This window comes from Cyanistes caeruleus, chromosome Z, assembly GCF_971803275.1.
Source record: "Cyanistes caeruleus chromosome Z, bCyaCae1.hap1.1, whole genome shotgun sequence".
Classification (NCBI taxonomy): Eukaryota; Metazoa; Chordata; class Aves; order Passeriformes; family Paridae; genus Cyanistes; species Cyanistes caeruleus.
Window position 1 is genome coordinate 35,277,366 of NC_141732.1, and position 17,525 is coordinate 35,294,890.

Here is a 17,525-nt window from a genome sequence, read left to right on the forward strand (position 1 = left end):
CACATGTAAAAATTAATTAAATGAAAGAATTGGATAGAGATCTGGAGCCTCTGCAGTTGAAGCCAAAACCACTGTAACATAACTGTTTCTTGGGAAAGCAAATGGAAATTCTCTGTCTAATTATTGTGTGTGAGAGACACACAATAGTGTATCTGCCCAGAAGAAGATTTGAAATGGTCTCATAATTCCCACACCTGTTTTATCTGCTGTCTATTCATAAACTGCTACCTCTTCTATGGATCTCATTACCAAAATCTCTTTTAGTTTCTTTTTCTGTCAGAGATTAATGAAGCTTCCTAAGTTTATTGAGTGAAATTATCAACTGATAGTTACACATAGAGACACCAATCCAAAATTCTCCAGGATCAAGGGGGTTCTTCACACTTCCTCCAAAGATTTTGCATCAAGCTCTGATCTGTAAGAGACATTTTGTGGAGTACACTTAAGGATAAAATTAATGCATTGTGCAAATACATTCAAATTTTGTACAGCTTCCATAATTATGTTTCTACCAGTCAGCATGCATTTTAATGCATTCTTCCTGCACCTGGTGCCTGAATAACAACAAAATTGCACGCTACCAGCAGAGCTTATTTGCTTTATTGAGTTATAGATGCATAAGCAACAGAGGGATCCAAAATGTTTGTGCTTCATGTAATTCAGATTTTTACTTTAGAACTCACTGTTCTTCCTACCTGTACTGCTCTCAGTAAAAGAGTCCAAGAACCTGCTAAGCATCTGCAAGCACCCTCACCTCTTTGCTACCACTTGATTTGTGTGATTATATGTGGGCACACCATGGCACAAGCTTGGCTGAACAGAAATAATGTCCCAAAATAGCAAATTATCTGCTGTACTCCAGGTTAGCTGACAACTCTTTCTCTTATCAGACGGACAACACCTGTATCTGTGCAGGAGTTGCAACAGTGTCCACAGTGGGATTCTGGTCCTTATAAACTAATTAATTAACTGCAGACCACAGTGAACCACAGTGTTTACTCCAACTGGTTCATCATGGACGAAGAGGAGAGTGCAGGTTCTTTGAGGCATTATCTGAGAGAAAAATAGGAGTTCTGCAGCATCCCTGTGCATCTGTGTGAAACGTTACCATCCGTTTTTCTCTGCAAGTATTGCAGAGAATCCAGCTGTCAAGCCAGGATGCCCAGCTCTGCCAGGTCTTCAAAGCTGCAGCTGCACAGAAGAAAATGTCTTAGTCACAGAAGGCGATGAGCAGGCTCCATTACTAAGCTGTTACAGGATCAGCTGTTGAAAGGAATTGCAAGAGCTGGAATAATCATTTCCTTGCATATTTGGCAAAAGAGATTCTCACACAAGCACATCAAAGGAGCAAGAACAGGCATCTTAGGTTTTGTTGCCCAGAAACACATCTGCAAGACTGAGCTGAAGGGTTTTTATGCACTGAAACTGAAACTGAAACTTTCCAAGTGAATTCAAAGCCCTATATAGAACATTTTGTGGAAATCCAAAATTAGGCCAGCACGATAGACATGACTGGAGAAAGCTTGGAAAGATAGAATAAAGAATGTGTGTTTTCTTCCTGATGGAGAAAGCTTTCTCCTGAAGGGCAGAAGAGAGAATACAAAACCAACCAAATGGAACACGGTGCACAGGAGAGTCCTGGAAGTTGGGTAAGAACTGCTCATGTTAGTAGGAGGTGATCAAGACAGCATTTGATTTCAACTTACTGTTTTACATTTGCTGGTATTCAATGCAAATAACTACTGGGTATTGTTCAGGCAGCACTTCCTGTCATGTTTCTTTGGTATGGAAAAGAATTTAATTTGTTAAAATACAGGTAATTGTTTCTCTCATTTCAAAGTTCTACAAAAGCTTTGTCAGTACAAACCATTCAAGTTACAAAAAAAAAAAAAAAAAAAGACCTAAAGCTCTGTGTTCTAACATTTCTAGTTACTTAATTTTGGCAGCTAAAATAGTTTGTATGCATAAAGTTCACTTTAAAATAAACATTTTGAAATTATGTATCATTTCCAGTTCTGACTCTGTGATTTTCTTTTTCTAGTTGGAGACATGAAAAGTTGAAAATGTTAGGTTCTCAAGTGTTCTGGAGACCTCTAAAAGCCTGTTATTTAAATGAAAAAGGAAATAATTTCATAACTTCAGAAACTGGTGCTTTATGACAGGAAATCTGACTAAATGGAAAGTGTCAGTCATTCTCTATTATTTCACATCTCTTCAGGAACAGATCTCTACCGCTAACACTGTTCTTGCAAGACTCACCCACATGTATAGGAAAGTTAATAGTTTTTGGAAGAATCATGGGGAGCAGGTTATACAGAATTTGCATAATGTATAACCAACATAGCCCAGAAGACACAGTCAACAATTCACTGCACAAAATCTGTCTTATTCCCACTGAGACAATGCTAAGGAGATTGCAACTACCTGCTATATCTGAGTAATAATGTTTAAGACTCAACTCATGCTTTATGCAGGGGATCAGATTTGTTTGACAGTTCCACACCCTCAGGCATGCTTGAATTAATATTAGGAGGTAAGCTAATAGTTGTTTTTTCTTCCTAGTGACTAACTGCACTTAGGTGATGAAAGGCATTGCTATAATCTAGTGCTACATCATCTGGTCTTTGTTTTCTATCAAAAACATCAGGTGTAATAAAGAGTTTTGTGGTTACTTTAAGGGCCTATTCTCTAGTGCAAATTGATTTTCCAAGTATATTTCTAGGGTTTTCTGGTTTCTGGCACACAGCTTAATAGCAGTGGATGACTACATCTCAGTGAGACCGGAAACAAAGAAAAAGTTTGAAGCAATGATGGTGTATGCTTTGCAGTTCTAGCCACACTGCCTGAGCATGTCCCATTTCACTGTCAAAAGACAAGACAACAGCTTCAGTTTCATCAGCAGGGTACAGTACCCTCCTCCTCCCCAAATAAAAGCAAGCATCACTATGAAAAAACGTAGTGAAAAATAATCTGTATTAATCTGTAACCTGCTAATTTAACCTAACTAACTAATTTAGGGTCCTTTCTAAGCCTTTATGGTGAGTCTGAGATACCACCTGCAGACACAACTAAACCGTAAAATCTGAATTGCCATATCACTAATCATTAAACTTGAGTCTATTATTCTGTTGATATTGTGGCAGTATGAGTAGGGAAAGTGTCTCTGGTAAGACTCCAAGGAGATACAGTCAGAAAGAGCCCCTTCCCTGATGGATCTGTGCCTCAAGCAGGTGACACATGATAGGTTTTACTGATACCAGGCATGAGTTTAGCAGAAGAGGAGACTTCAGGATTTATGTTGCCTCAATGATGTAACAGTGTTTGATGTATTATGAAAAGCTGTAGCCTGAATGATTTTGTTCTTATTTCTTGATAGACTCAACTGAACCAAAAATATCTCCCACAAGATAACAAAGTAACATTTCAAGCCTCAAAGCCAAGAACTATACAGCCTCTGTCTCCTGAGCTTTGTTGCACAGATGACTCAAATACACCTCAATACCTTTTGATAGAGCAAAAGGAAAAGCTTACTTGACATCCTAGCCTTTACCCAATGCCAGTGGGACAAACACTAGATGCCAATAAGTCTTGGAAAAGGAAGAATAACATGGAGAGTAGAGTGCTTGCAGCCTACTAAACTTTCCTATGCTAATAGCAATAGATGAAAGATCTGTAAACTCAAACCAGGCATCAGGACATCTGTAAACTACTCATCTCTAAACATCTCTTAAACTACAGAATTCACTGCAGCAACTGGGGCACTGCTTCACTAATTGAAATGCATAGAAGTGGGAAGAAATAATTTCATTATAAATACAATGTAAGCCAAACAGAGGGTTAAAGTTCAATTCATATCTTATCCTGGTGGACACAGAAGAATATTATCCTCAGTGGGACTTAATCTGCAATTTAATGGCAATACCTTCCCCAGTGGAGCCTGCAGCATACTCTGATCTTTGGTGCTTGGGGTAGCTATGTTGCTTACTGACTTGTTTTGAAGCCTCTTCAGAGCACAAAGAGTTCATCCTAATGAACAGCACTTTTGCAGCTCCTGACTTGCACAGAAAGGCTGAGCACAGTCCGGAAAGGGCTAGATATGTAGGAACACACAAGAGAAGGATTTTGAGAGAATACAGACTTCTGCTGCTAAGCCTGTTTCTGGGTACTCTCCAGCTTCCTGTTCCTGTCATCTTAACATGCACATCATACGACAATGACCAGTTAGCTTCACTTAGGCTGCCAGTCAATTTTCAGATATGAGCTGTAAAGTGAGTCATATAATGCTTTCCTGCTTGACAGCAATAAAAAGGGATCCTAAGAATACAGAGCTGAGTTTAATAGGGAAGCAGTTATCCCTAGCTCAGCCACATTCTCATGAAAGCTCTCCTAACCTTATCCTCTCTCACAACATCTTTCTCTCTCCCTGGAAAACCATGTTCTGATTCAGTGGCCAGTGACAGAGGAGTCAGCTTTGTCTCCGTTGCTGCTGTAGAATTGTTCTTTTGCTGTGCATGGATCATCCAGGCCTGATAGCTCAGTCTGGTCTGGATAGCTATCAAGGGCAAGAGTGGTCTCTTGCAGTGGCACAGATTTTCTGCCTTTCTTGGAGAGTGTAGGTGGTTAGAAATAGCTTAGAAGAACAGTAGCCTGAGAGACCTTCAAACAAAGAAGTTGCCAGTCAGCAGAAACAGTTATTCATGTTCCAGAAGACAATTCAAATTGCTCCATGGGATGAATCACAGTGATTCTTCTCACTGCCTGGAGGGCTTTTTGTTCTTCACATTTTCTGTCAAAGAAGTCCAGAGGAACCAGTTTTAGAGGCTTTGTTGATATCAGGAATTATCACTTACCTCTAAGGCCAGATGTGCTGTCAAAAGAGAAATTTTTATCATTTTGATATGATTTACTCTTGACAAATCCATACGAGCTACTTTCTATCCTTGCAACATGCTTTTGAGTGCTTCTTGATGCAATTATTAATAATGTGCCATAAAGAATCTTTCCCCAGGTTCAAGTTGTCCCTACGGTCCCATTTTCCCATTTTAGAAAGAAGTAAGATGCCTGAACTTTCTGGGCTCCTGGGAATTCCTTCAGTCTTTGTGACTCATTAAATATTGCGTTTTGGCCTCGCGTGTCCCTGGTAATAAAATCTGGTAGTGAAGAATTGTATCTCAAGAGCTACTTGAGGGATCTTGCTGCTCTGAGTGGCCTCTCCCCCAGTTTAATTAGTGATAACTGGCTGTCTTGTATCCCAGGTAATTTTTAGTTCTCTATGATTTAAAAAAATTGCAGAGCCTTCAGATAAGGCAGCACTAGCAGTAGTGATGTGAATGAATCCCTTTGAGGTTATTCAGGCTGCCAGGAACTCTGTCCCTACTTTCTTGCAGGCAGCTCTTTCTCATGCAACTCAGTTAGTAGGAACCTATCACTGAATGGCTTGTGCTGTAAGTCAGTTCCTTGAGATTCACTGCATAATTGAATGTGTAGATTGATTCCAAGCCCTGGGATAAGCTAAAGAAAGAAGGAACACCTGTGACTTAGAATAGTGAAACGGCATATGTTTAATAAGTGTCTCTGTGATTTATTTTGCTGGGTTTTTTTTTTATTATTTATTAAGCTGTGAAAGAATTTCCTTCTCTATTCCTTCTCTATTCCTTCTCTAGTCCTTCTCTAGTCCTTCTCTAGTCCTTCTCTAGTCCTTCTCTATTCCTTCTCTATTCCTTCTCTGTTCCTTCTCTATTCTTTCTCTATTCCTTCTCTATTTCTTCTCTATTCCTTCTCTATTCCTTCTCTATTCTGATAATGCAACAGGCTTCAAAGAACCGTAAGCCTTTCAGAAAGTCTGTTTTTGTATTCAGTCTTTGATTCCTCTCCTATTGATTACCAGGACTGAAAGACCATATATGTCAGGACAGTAACCAGCAAAACATGGCATGACTTACTCATTATCCAAGCATTATGCTTAAATATGCTTTAAAGCATTATGCTTTAAAGTCTAAATCAAAAAAGAAAAGCCACAAAACAAAAATGTCATATGGCACATACATAATATATGCAAGATATGCAATACACAGATAATATATCTCTGTATCTCTGTATCTCTATATCTCTATATCTCTATATCTATATATCATCTATATATCTATATATCTATATATCTATATCTATATCTATAACTATATTTATCTATGTGTGTTTTATTATATTATATTATACCCAACATCATTGCTCTGTACAAAGTCAGATAGCCTTCTTCTTCGATGTGGATCTGCACAAGGGATCTAACAAGCTGCCGTGTCCTTGACACAGATAAAGTTCACAGTATTATGGGCAATTTTCTCATGGTTGGATAACCAGACTTCACTTAAGGCATTATATTATATACATGAGATATAGATGCTGCTACATCTTTTAACAAGTTGCTGAAATGTTCAATTGCCCTGTGCCTTGAAAACAGTAACGTAATTTCTAATCAGAGTACATTCTGGCTGTATTTTCCAGGCACTGGTTTCTTCTGACAGAAACCTTAGTCATGCAAACCTGTGGATACCATGAGTTGAAGTTCCTGGTTCCTGCCCTTTTCACTAATATAACTGGGAGGAATAAATAGGTTTCTTCACACTTAAGTGAACTTTTCTGTCTTCTCTTTTTCTCCTGGGTGTTACCATTTCCAGAAACCGTTAGAGTAGGAGGGACTGCAGTTTTAACCATAGCCTGAAAGACAATGCAGGATACCACTCCCGGCAGAAAGACAGTCCTCTTCCAAAAAATTCTCATATTCCCTGTGACTGAGATGAACTTAGAGTGATAACCTCCATCTCATTCTTTTGGGTTTGTTTTTTTGTTTTTTTCCACATTGACAAGAAAAATGTGTTTGTTTTTCTTTAATTATATCAGATTTTCCTGGAGGTTTCCTTGTTTCTATATGAGGAATATTCAAAAAATTTTGAGTTCTCCCACACATACAAAAAAGGCAATTTATTGATTTGATTGTTTCATGTCTCAATGACACAGGACAGTGCATTATATTCAGTGGTCTCAATATTTTCTCAAACTTCATCACCACAGAAAAACATTATCTCTTTTGTAAACCCAGAATCAAAAGTATGTTGCCAAAACTTTGAAATTGAAAAACAACCTCAGAATATATACAAATGACAAAATGTATTCTGGAATTCTCATCACAGTATATAAGAAATGCTCACTTGTGCTTTTTGAGAATATATCAAGACATGGACGGATATTTAATTCCATACAGATCCAGCTCCAAGAAGAAGAGGAGGGAGGGAGGGAGGGAGGGAGGGAGGGAGGGAGGGAGGGAGGGAGGGAGGGAGGGAGGGAGGGAGGGAGGGAGGGAGGGAGGGAGGGAGGGAGGGAGGGAGGGAGGGAGGGAGGGAGGGAGGGAGGGAGGGAGGGATGAATAGCTGTATGAAGGAACTAATTTGTGAACTATTGACATCTTCATGGGAAGATGGAGGTGAGGCCGTGAGAAATCCCTGCAAAATTTCAGAAAGAGACAAAGTAACAAATTAAAATTTCTTTTTAATCTACTGGATTTCTGGATACAAGTGTTTTATTCCTATTAGGGCAAGTTTGGGTTCAGTGCTTTCCAAGAATTACATTGAAAACAAAAACTTGTGTTGCCAAATATTAAGAATTGTGTTTTCTCTGTGCCCCTCACAAACAAAAGATGTAAACTGTAAAGCTCTCGGTCCTAAAGCACTTGCAATTGTCATGGAAATATGACCACTAACATTTTGAAATGTGGGTCAAAGGCCATTCTGCAAAGTTCAACCTTCTCCGGGAAAATATAGGACAGAGGAGTCTGATCTAAGGGCGCTAAAACAATAAAGCACAAAATATGAACTTAATCTGATATTTACAAAGAGATTAATTTTGGGTGTAACAAAAAGTACAAACAGGAGTCAATCTTGTCTTAAATGTCATTGGGGAAATAATGTTACTCGTACTTTTCATTATTTAATCAAATACAAGGCTCAAGAGTACTCAGTATCTTGAGCTAGAAAATGATTCTTCCTGGAATACATGAAGTCTATATGGATTTTTATTTTCCTTTCTTAGCCTCTCATACAAAGAAAAGATAGGCCAATGTTCTCCAAATTTTTTGGCTGCACAACCATATTAAAAACCAGTTTTTGAGCACACAACCTCAATATGGCTGTATATTTTTGTTTATGTAGTAGTTATATAAATGTTTTACTGTAATAAAGTGCTAGGTTCATGATAAAGCATGGACCAAAATAGATACTGAAAGAAAAATCACAATATTTTTATTTTTTGTTTAATTTTATTTTATTTATAGGTTATGCAGGAAGTATTTTCCTGCAAACCAATAGATTTTTGTGCAACGCTTGCAGAGTGTCCCACACCCAGTATTTCTTCACTTTAGAGGCCATGTCCCTACAGGATGTCATTGTAAACGGAGATGAGGAGAAGTGACAGAAAGATGAGTCCCAAATACCTATGGAGAGAGGGAGGACAAGTCTTGGATTTAGGTCATGAAAATGGAAACACTTGTCAGGATTTTCAGGTAAATGAAGCATTGTCCTTAAAATTCAAATCTGTGTCTTTAAAATCCACCGGTGCCTTTAAATGTGGAAGTTGGGCTGTCTTTCTCTTTGCTATCCAGTTCATGCTTGCTGCTTTATATGGTGTACTAAAGTCTACATTAAGACTTGCTTTCAAATATTCTCATCCGCCATAGAAACTACATTAAAGGTTTTTGGAAAAGGAAAAGAGAAAATCCCAGTGTACTGCTCTCCCTGTTCCTAGGTCAGCTGTTGGCTGTGCCCTTTAAAATATTACCTTCCCCTTTGTCATGGAGTTACTTTACCTTTAAGGGAGTTGGAGTTGCTGGGAAGTGCTTGGAGTCTTTTCTCCTGACCAATTATCGGTCATTGCTGGGAATTGACAGCAGTTTAGGCCATTGAAAAGTAGGATCAACTTGTGAACCCTACCTTAAAATGTAAAAGCAGAGCTCTCTGGGTTCTCTTTGTTTTTCTGGCTGTGGAGGGTGGCGGAGCTCCAGGCCTCCCGTCCCTGCCCAGGGCATGCGGCCGGGCGGGGATGGGGCCGGGCCTGCCCCGGCTCCCGGCCGGGAGATGGGGGGGCCTGGGGAAGGTTTTCCTCGGGCCCGGGCCGGGCCGAGCCGATCTCTGGCTCGGCTGCAGGTTTTGCTGTAACTAATTCACTAGAAACTGCCCAGTGAAGAAAGAGAGAGGCCCTGGACTTGCAGCTGGACCACACGCTCCAGAGCAGCCATGAGGAACTTTCCATCGCAGACGGCTCCAGCTCCTGTTCGGCAGAGATCTCCGAACCATCTACAAAAGCCTGGGCAAGATGTTAACTCTTTCATTACTCAGATGAGACTTGTGGATTAATCTTTTTATCCAGAGAGAGAGAGAGAGAGAGAGAGATCAACATGAAAAGAGACTTTATAAACTACCAGTGACAGGAAAGAAAAGAAGCTTCGGGAAAGGTAGAGAATTAAGAAGATGCTTTAATTAAGCTGAAATATCTCTCTGTTAAAACTATGGAGATGGACAATGAAGTCCTGAAAAGAACTCCTTTAATTCATGATATAGGATCTAGAGAGGAATAGTGTTCAAAGTGTAAATTTGAGTAAAGAGTAATTATAGTATAGTGAAGTGCTGGGAGATTAAAAGCCTTGAGAGGCAATGAGAAAACTGTTGGGAGATTTAAAGCCCTGAGAGGCCATGAGAAAACTGTTTTCTGGTGAAGCTCACAGAAACAGATGAAGAAGACCTTTTTTGCCTTTGAATAACTTATCCTTAAAAATGCTATCTCTAGACTCATGGCCCATACATACTTCAGAGTGATGTGAAAATGGGAGGAGTGAACTATAATAATAGCAGCTCTGAGCAGCTAACATTAGGGCAATAGAAAACTATAACAAAAATAGTTTTCTTGTGAGAAACTCCATAAATTAACAGGAAGAAACTTCTGTTTCTCTATAAAGACTGGTGAAAAGACTAGCAAGAATTGGGACTGTTTTAACCATCAGAGTTCCAGAGTTTTTGTCTCTGTTGTCATGTGAACAAGGGAATAGTGGGTAGATAGGGGATGGAAAGGTTTTTCTAGAGGTTTATTCTGGTGTTCTTATTATTGTGGTTTGTCAATAAACTTTCTTTTTTTTTCCCTTTTAAGTTGTATGCCTGTTTTGCTCTTGTTCTAATCCATATCTCACAGCAAGAAGTAAGTAATTTTCTTATTGGTTTAAAACCACGACACCCTTCCATCTCACTCGTAAATAGTGTGCTTGGACTTAACAGCTTATAAGCAGTAAAGGCAGGACATCCAGCTCCTGAAGCAGATGGGAAGGAAGGTAACAGTGCATGAGCCTGCAGGATTTCCTCTCCTGCCATATGTTCTAATTATCCTTGGTGCTATATACAAACAGGAAAAAATTGGCTCCCTGAACAATACCTGAAAAGCTATTGCTTTTCAGCAATACAGATGGGTCATATTGAATATGTGTCAAGTTTTTACCTAGACTCACTAGACACCAAGCTCAACAGGGAGTTCTTCCCTGGGCACAAAAATTTTCATGAATTCAATAATCAAGTAGAGAGATTATCAGCTACCCACCATGTTTATTTCAAAGTCAGAGAGTTAACTGCATAATGTGTGTGCTAGGCAGAAAAACAGCCTGAATTTCATACAGTAAATCCATCTGATAAACTCCTCAAAGCTTGCTGGTGCTACAGCCAGTGCTGCAGTTTTTGCTGCCTCAGTTTCCCTGCTGTGGCACATGTTTCCTAGAAGAATGTTAATTTGGCTATAAGTCGTCTTGGAAGCAATATTTGCCCTGGATTTTGGCATCACCCTAACACAGGATCCTGGTCATACTTAGGTAAAATGCTTCCCTCTTTCTCTGCAAAGCTGCTGAGCCCTGAATAGCAAACAGTAGAGAGGTGACACCACATTTGCACATTTTAAAACTCATTGTCCATGAACCTACAGTATAGGTAGTACCTTCAGCACATTTTGGTTTCTGTTAGGTGACTGTTAAGACAGTGGCAATGTCTGTGCCAAAAGATAAAAAATGAAGCTAGTTTCCTGTCCTTTAATGTTCTTTTACTCCTGACAAAGGTAAAGATGAAATAATTTTGCTGCTTCACTGTTAAATCCTCCTTGGGGAGCAGAATCAATTCCCAATCCCAGCTCCTATCTTCATTCTCTTTTAGCCAACTCCAGAAATGTATGAATATTAAATGCAAAACTAATTGAAGGCAAATGGAAATGAGGTTCATTGAGTAATCCAACAATATACTGATAGAACTCTGCTGTAGGACCTAAAGGAAACTTAATGACACAAAAACAATCTTTATAGTTAGTATTTCCCAAGAGGATCATTTCTTGGTGAATTCTGCCATTACTCTGTATGAAACATTCAAAAAAAATCTGCTTCTACATTCTCAGGAAAATTAATCTTGATTCTCTCTTGAGACTGGAAATGCTACAGCATTGAAAGCTAGAGCAAAGTAGGCTTTATGTCTGAAGGGTTACTTCTCATTGAATGCCATGGACTTATTTATGTTCAGGTTCCTCAGCTGGTCCCAAAGCTGAACTTCATTTCCCCAGTTCCTGCCTTGAGGTTCAGTGGCTTTAGGAATGTTAGGAGACAGTTTAACATTTAAAACTGAAATTAAAATAATGGCTGAGTAACTCAGCTTCTTCACATTGATTGCCACTAGTTCCCCTGTCTTATTTATTGAGGGGGCATATTTTCCTTACTCTTCCTTTTCTGTTATCAGCTTTCCTGTTCCCTTCTCCATACATCAAGACAGTGTCAATATTCTTCCCAGGATGGATATCTGTGCTTTGCATTTCTGTCTTTAGTTGGGAGGGCAAACAGAGGCATCCTGGCATCCTGTCTTCCTTTCCTGGTTACCTACAGGGAAACAAGACCTTTTGCACTCTGAGAAGACAGTCCTTAAGGTGCTGACAGCAATTTTTACCTCCTTTATCTGAAGGCAATTTCCCAGGCTGTCAGTGCACTAGTTCCTCAAACAACTTTTGCTTTCCTAAACATGAGGATTCTTCATCTGGCCCATATACCTCAAGACTGTAAATTCAATCAATGAATGATCAGACCAGGCTGACACCAATTTTGACATCTCTAATTACTTCATCTATGTTGGTAAATAATAGGTCTGGCAATGCTTCCCCTCTGCTTGGGCTATCACTTGGATTAATAAATTACCCCTAACACATTCCAAGAGTCCTCTGGCCTGCTTACAGATTGCTGTGTACTTTTCCAGCAGATATCAGAGTCTTTGAAGCCTCCCATCAGGATCAGAGCCTGGAGTGTGAATCTTCCTGTAGCTGAAGGAAAAACTTCATTAACATCCTCCCCTAGATCTGGTGGCCTGTAGCAAACATCAGCCATGAAGTTCCCCTTGTTGGTTTGACCCCAGTTTTCACCTATATATTTTTACCCATTTTACCTGTTCATTGCTGGTTTTCCATGGCAGTTCCCTGTAGTTCATCCATTTTTCACACTGAGGGTAACATCATCCTGACTCCTCCCTACTTGCCTGTCCCTTCTGAACATTTCCTAGCCACTGGTGCAGTGCTCCAGCACGCAGCTTGTCCCTCCACATCTCAGTTACCGTGGTTAGACCACAGTGTTCCAGCAGCACCGTGGTTTCCAGCTGTTGTGTTACCCATGCCGTGAGCATCGCTGCATGGACACTTCAACCGGGTTACAGGTTGTCTCACCTCTTCAGATGAATACCCCAAATGTCTTTTGAGGCATTCCACAGGCGTTTCTGTGTTGGTTTCTAATACATTAGCACCCCCTAGTTTTTCTCTATTGCTCAAAATCCACTTCCCCACTAAATGTAATTTAATGCTCTCTATATAAATCTGGACTCTCTATATAAATTTGGACTAAATAAATCTGTGTTGGTGAACAACCTTCTGCTCTCTTTGTAAGGTGAATTTCACAAGCTCTCAACAGACCCAGAAGGCAGGTCCATGATCATGGAAGCCAAAACCTTCAGTATGGCATCAGCCATGCTGCCAGGCATTTACTTTTCAACCTGACTCCTCTTTCCTAAACTGCTACATCTGACCAGGAGGACAGAGGGGAACATGACCTGTGATCCATGGAACTTGGTATTGCAATGAGAAATCTACAGTCTTTTCAGAATGTGCAAATTTGCCTTGCCCAAGACCCTACAAAGAATGATATTGGAGCAGATGGTAATTTTCAGGATTCAGTAGGCTCAGCAGCCCCTCAGTGACATTGTGAATGCAATCTGTTGATAGGGAGTGAACTCCAGAGAAAAATCTGGGTGGGAAATAGGTTATTTGCTGCCTCACAGCAAGGAATCTCCTTGGAATTACGTCTTTTTCTGAAGCTACTGTTTCTCACACAAGTGATGGAATTGAACGGTTGGGGTTTCCTGGATCCTGTTCATTATTACTGTGACTTTCATTCTGCGTGCCCAGAGCGTAGTATTTGTTGTGTAGAGACACTTCAGGGGAATGTTTTCCATGCAGAGAAAATTGTGCTATCTCCTTTATCTCATGTATCACTAGTGGCAAAATGTTTAAGGTTAGATTCCCTTGTACAGCCTCAAGGCAGGGCTGTTGATCTGGGACAGCACACAATACCACTTACTGACCTTCCCCTCCCATTCCCAGGTCCTCCACTGCCCGTTGAACTCCTCCTGCAACTCAACAAATTGTCTGGAGATGTCTTCCAGCTGGGTCCACTTGCAGCTAAGACATCCACTGGTAGGGATGGATGTTAGAGGGATTTTCAGGTACTGGAGCAACAATATTCTGCACAGGTACTTTAGTTTTTGGCAGATCTCTTTGAGTGGAGACACCAGCTCAAGTGTGGTATTTCTGCTTGGGTTTCAGCCTCAGCTTTGCAGTTGTGGGAAGTGGGCATCATCTTTTCATAGGCAGTCTCGTTACCGATTACAGGGGGGAAAAAAGAAAAGCAAATGACACACAATTTGAAAAAACAATTATTTTGAAAGTTTTTTGAAAGATTTTCTCCTTCTAATTAAAATTTGCTGTAGACCTTAAGTCTTGTGTAGGCTTAACAACCACCAGCTAGCTGGGGTGGCTGTCAGGGCTGCAGTGTAAGTCTGCTGCCGAGCAGAGTAGGCAGCAACTGAAGAGATGTCAGTGCACTGCCCTTCTTGCACCATTTCTCATGTCAACACGCCTTTATAACATGGACAATCCAGCGTTTCCAAACCAAGGAAGTTGCATTTTTAAAATTCTGTTTCTTTGTTTCCATTTGCATACTTCTTCTAGCAGAACTATGGACTCTGTTTAGTTCCAGAAGCATCTGCTCCATGTTTTTATATTTTATGCATGTATTTAATTTCATAAATATTGCTCTGTTGTACAGGGAAATGAGAAGTCATGAGACAAATAAACCTCAGCAGATAGAAAACAGTGGCAAAATCCCAGAAGTCTAAATATTCATATTATTGTATTTTTAAAACTTTTCTAAGGGAAGATGGAAAAACAAAAATAACAGCAAACTCTGGAACTCCAGCTTTAATTTTGTGTAACTTCTTTCCTATGGAAATGTTGCTTTACAGACCAGGTGCATCAAGAATGCAGAAACATTATTAAGACATTGAGACTAAAGCTAAGAAATAAAAAATAGGAAATACCCCACTGTGAGTCTCAGGAAAGGGCTAAAACGCTGTTAAAGTCATTGTTGGCACCTCTTTGCACCACTCAGTACCTAGCATAAAGCAAATGAAGTTTGATTACTCAGTACCCTTCCAGTATTTGCTTTCCCTTTTCTCTTTCCCCAAACAACATGTGCTCTGTGACATTTTGCTATGAAAGCAGTTAGTAGTATTTTCACGTATAATGTGACAACTGGCATCTTCTGCCAACTGTCATCTTTTCATGGAAATATGAAGCAGAACAGGAAAGTTCCAGCACCTGTTGGTGCACTTTGGCTTGATTCTGTCAGTAATGCAACATACAGTAACTTGGCTGAGGTCAGAAGCAGCAGAAGTAGGTTTTATGCAAAAAAAAAAGTAAATTAAGGAGTTAGCACATATTTGAAAGACAACTCCGGGAAAATACAGAATGTAAAAGCTGTGTCTCCAACTGTCTTAAAGCAATTCAGTTCCTTGGTTTTCATTCTTTGGTTAAGAGGAAAACCGAAAGCAGTGCTTGTTGTCACAGCACACGCAGACTCACAGCTGTCCTGGTGCACAAACAGAAATTAACACAAGGAGTGACAGTTCTGTTACAAGATGAATCAACTCACCTCAGTTCTTCCATGACCCTCAAGAGAGTTAGTCTTATGGCAAAAAAAAAACCCACTTAGTATCTCACATCCTTTTAAGAAAACTCATGCACAGAGTACTTACTCAGAGGTAAAAATAAAGTACTGTTTTCATAAGGCACAGAGTCCCATCTCTGGGTCTTCACTCACTTTTGAATGGGCTCAATGTCTTATGAGACATAAGCCTGACTAATGTCAAACTTGCCAGGAACCTATCTGTTTCCCATCCCTCTTGTGCTGGTGCCTAAACCACTACACCTCTGTTTCTCTACCCCTGTTGTTCCCATTTGAGCAGAAGACTTTGTTGTCACAAATCAGAAATCTTTCAGAGACAGGTGTCGTAAAGAGAATGAACAAATGGAGGCAACATCCAGAACAGGTGAGTAAAAGATGGTTATATCTATGTGTTATGTGTGAGATTTACTGGTGACTTTAATGTTTGACTAGTGGTCCAGATTTAGACAAGAACTTTTATGGAAAACTAGATATTTTCCAGGCATATTGATGAAAAGATTACGATATTTGGGATCGTGATAAAGAAAAAGATGACTGGGCTCAGGATACAGATGCCAGAAAATCATTGAATGTCACTGATCTTGAACTTAGCACGATTTTCAACACAGTTTCTTACAGCAGCCTTTTATCCAAGAAAGAACTTAAAGGTTTAGTCAGGCAGATAATTGCCTGGATGAAATATTGAGAGGATCATTGGGTTCAAAACAAAGTGGCTGATGTGTACTCCGCTTAGGCAGAATGACAGGTGACGCTTCTCAGGGATTTTCCTGGGCCCTATCTGACATTTGCTGTTGTTCTCCGTGACCTACATGAGTAGACAATGCATCTCATCACATCTGAGGATGACCCCAAATTGGAGATGTAGCTCATATTTCTGAGGGCAGACCATTAATTCATAGAGACATAAATAAGCCAGAGCAATGGGCTTGCAGAAACATCATGAAATTCAGTGAAGAGAAATGGACAGTCTTGCACCTGTGAATAAAGCTTGTTCAGCTTGGAGAATAAGACAGCTTTGGAGGTACCTCATAATTGCCTTACAGTACCTACAAGACCAAAAAGAGGACATAGCAAGACTCTTCTCAGTAGTGTATGGAAGAAGAATCTGAGACAGTTGTCAAAAATCAAGTCAGTGGAGGTTCAGATGGATATACGGAAAAGAGATGTAGGAGTTTTCCTAGGGAAAACATCCAGTCTTCATTTTTGAAGGTTTACAAGACTTTTTGGATAAAGCCCTTGCAATCTGGTCAGAATTCAGTATTCGTCCTGCTTTAAGGATGAAACTGTATTATAAACCTATGAATCAAATGTGGGATTCTATGAATCTTGCAAGGAATGAGAAATAAACAACATCTATTATCTGGCTTCCTGATTTCCCAGACTCTGAGGAGCCTCACCAGCCTGTCCAGCCTTACACAAGCTTTGTCATTCTGACAGGCATCAGGGCAAATCCTCCCTCTCCTGAGAAACCACCAGAGTGGAAGCTGTGTTGTGAAAAGTCATAGGACAGTTTTGCATAAAGAGGTAGCACACTCAAAGGCTGCTTGCAAAGAATGTTCTCTAAAGGGATTTGCCATATCCACCCACAGCAGATCCAGGCTGCCAAGCCTAAAAAAGTTTATTGTCCACATACTGTGGCAAGTAATGATTGCAAATTCCACAGGTCACTTGACTCAGTTGTAAGCCACATGCTTTATCCTTTATGTGCAGAAAAGCAGAGGTTCTCTCCTCTTTCCATCAACATACGACACTTGTATGTATCTTTCTCAAGAAGGGTTTTGTAAGGGAACAATACTGAAATATTAAAGCTGAAAAATTAATTTTCATTTAGGACTGAGTTACAGCTGCCATTTTGCAATGGAATGTGTATGACGACACAAGTTGAGGGAGGAAAGAAATGTTTAACAGTTGATCGGAACACCAGGAACTTGAATTAAACATCTTGGATTTAATTCAAAGAAGGTCGTTCATCTCCAAGTGAATACTTGTGTTTCACCACAACGCAAAGAGTTAGTAACAATCAGACTTCATACAGGCTGAGAAAGTGTATTGCTGCAGTGAGATTGTAAGGTTTTTGTGAATGATACAGCAGGTGATAATATTTTTTCTCTTTAGTCATAGACACTGTGCTGCAGTCAGTCTGAAGTTTGCTGTGAAGAAACTGAAGCCAGAAACATGTCAAGCATAA

At 39.9% G+C, this 17,525-nt stretch overlaps 1 long non-coding RNA gene across 1 annotated transcript; it reads right to left on the minus strand.

Annotated features, from left to right (window-relative positions):
- Nucleotides 1-584: 584 nt before the first annotated feature.
- Nucleotides 585-9,317, minus strand: LOC147648345 (uncharacterized). Its single transcript, XR_015280071.1, has 2 exons — nt 8,855-9,317; nt 585-4,786 (listed from the first exon to the last, which is right to left on the minus strand). It is a non-coding gene; the product is annotated as an uncharacterized LOC147648345 (long non-coding RNA).
- Between the last annotated feature and the right edge of the window lie 8,208 nt (nt 9,318-17,525).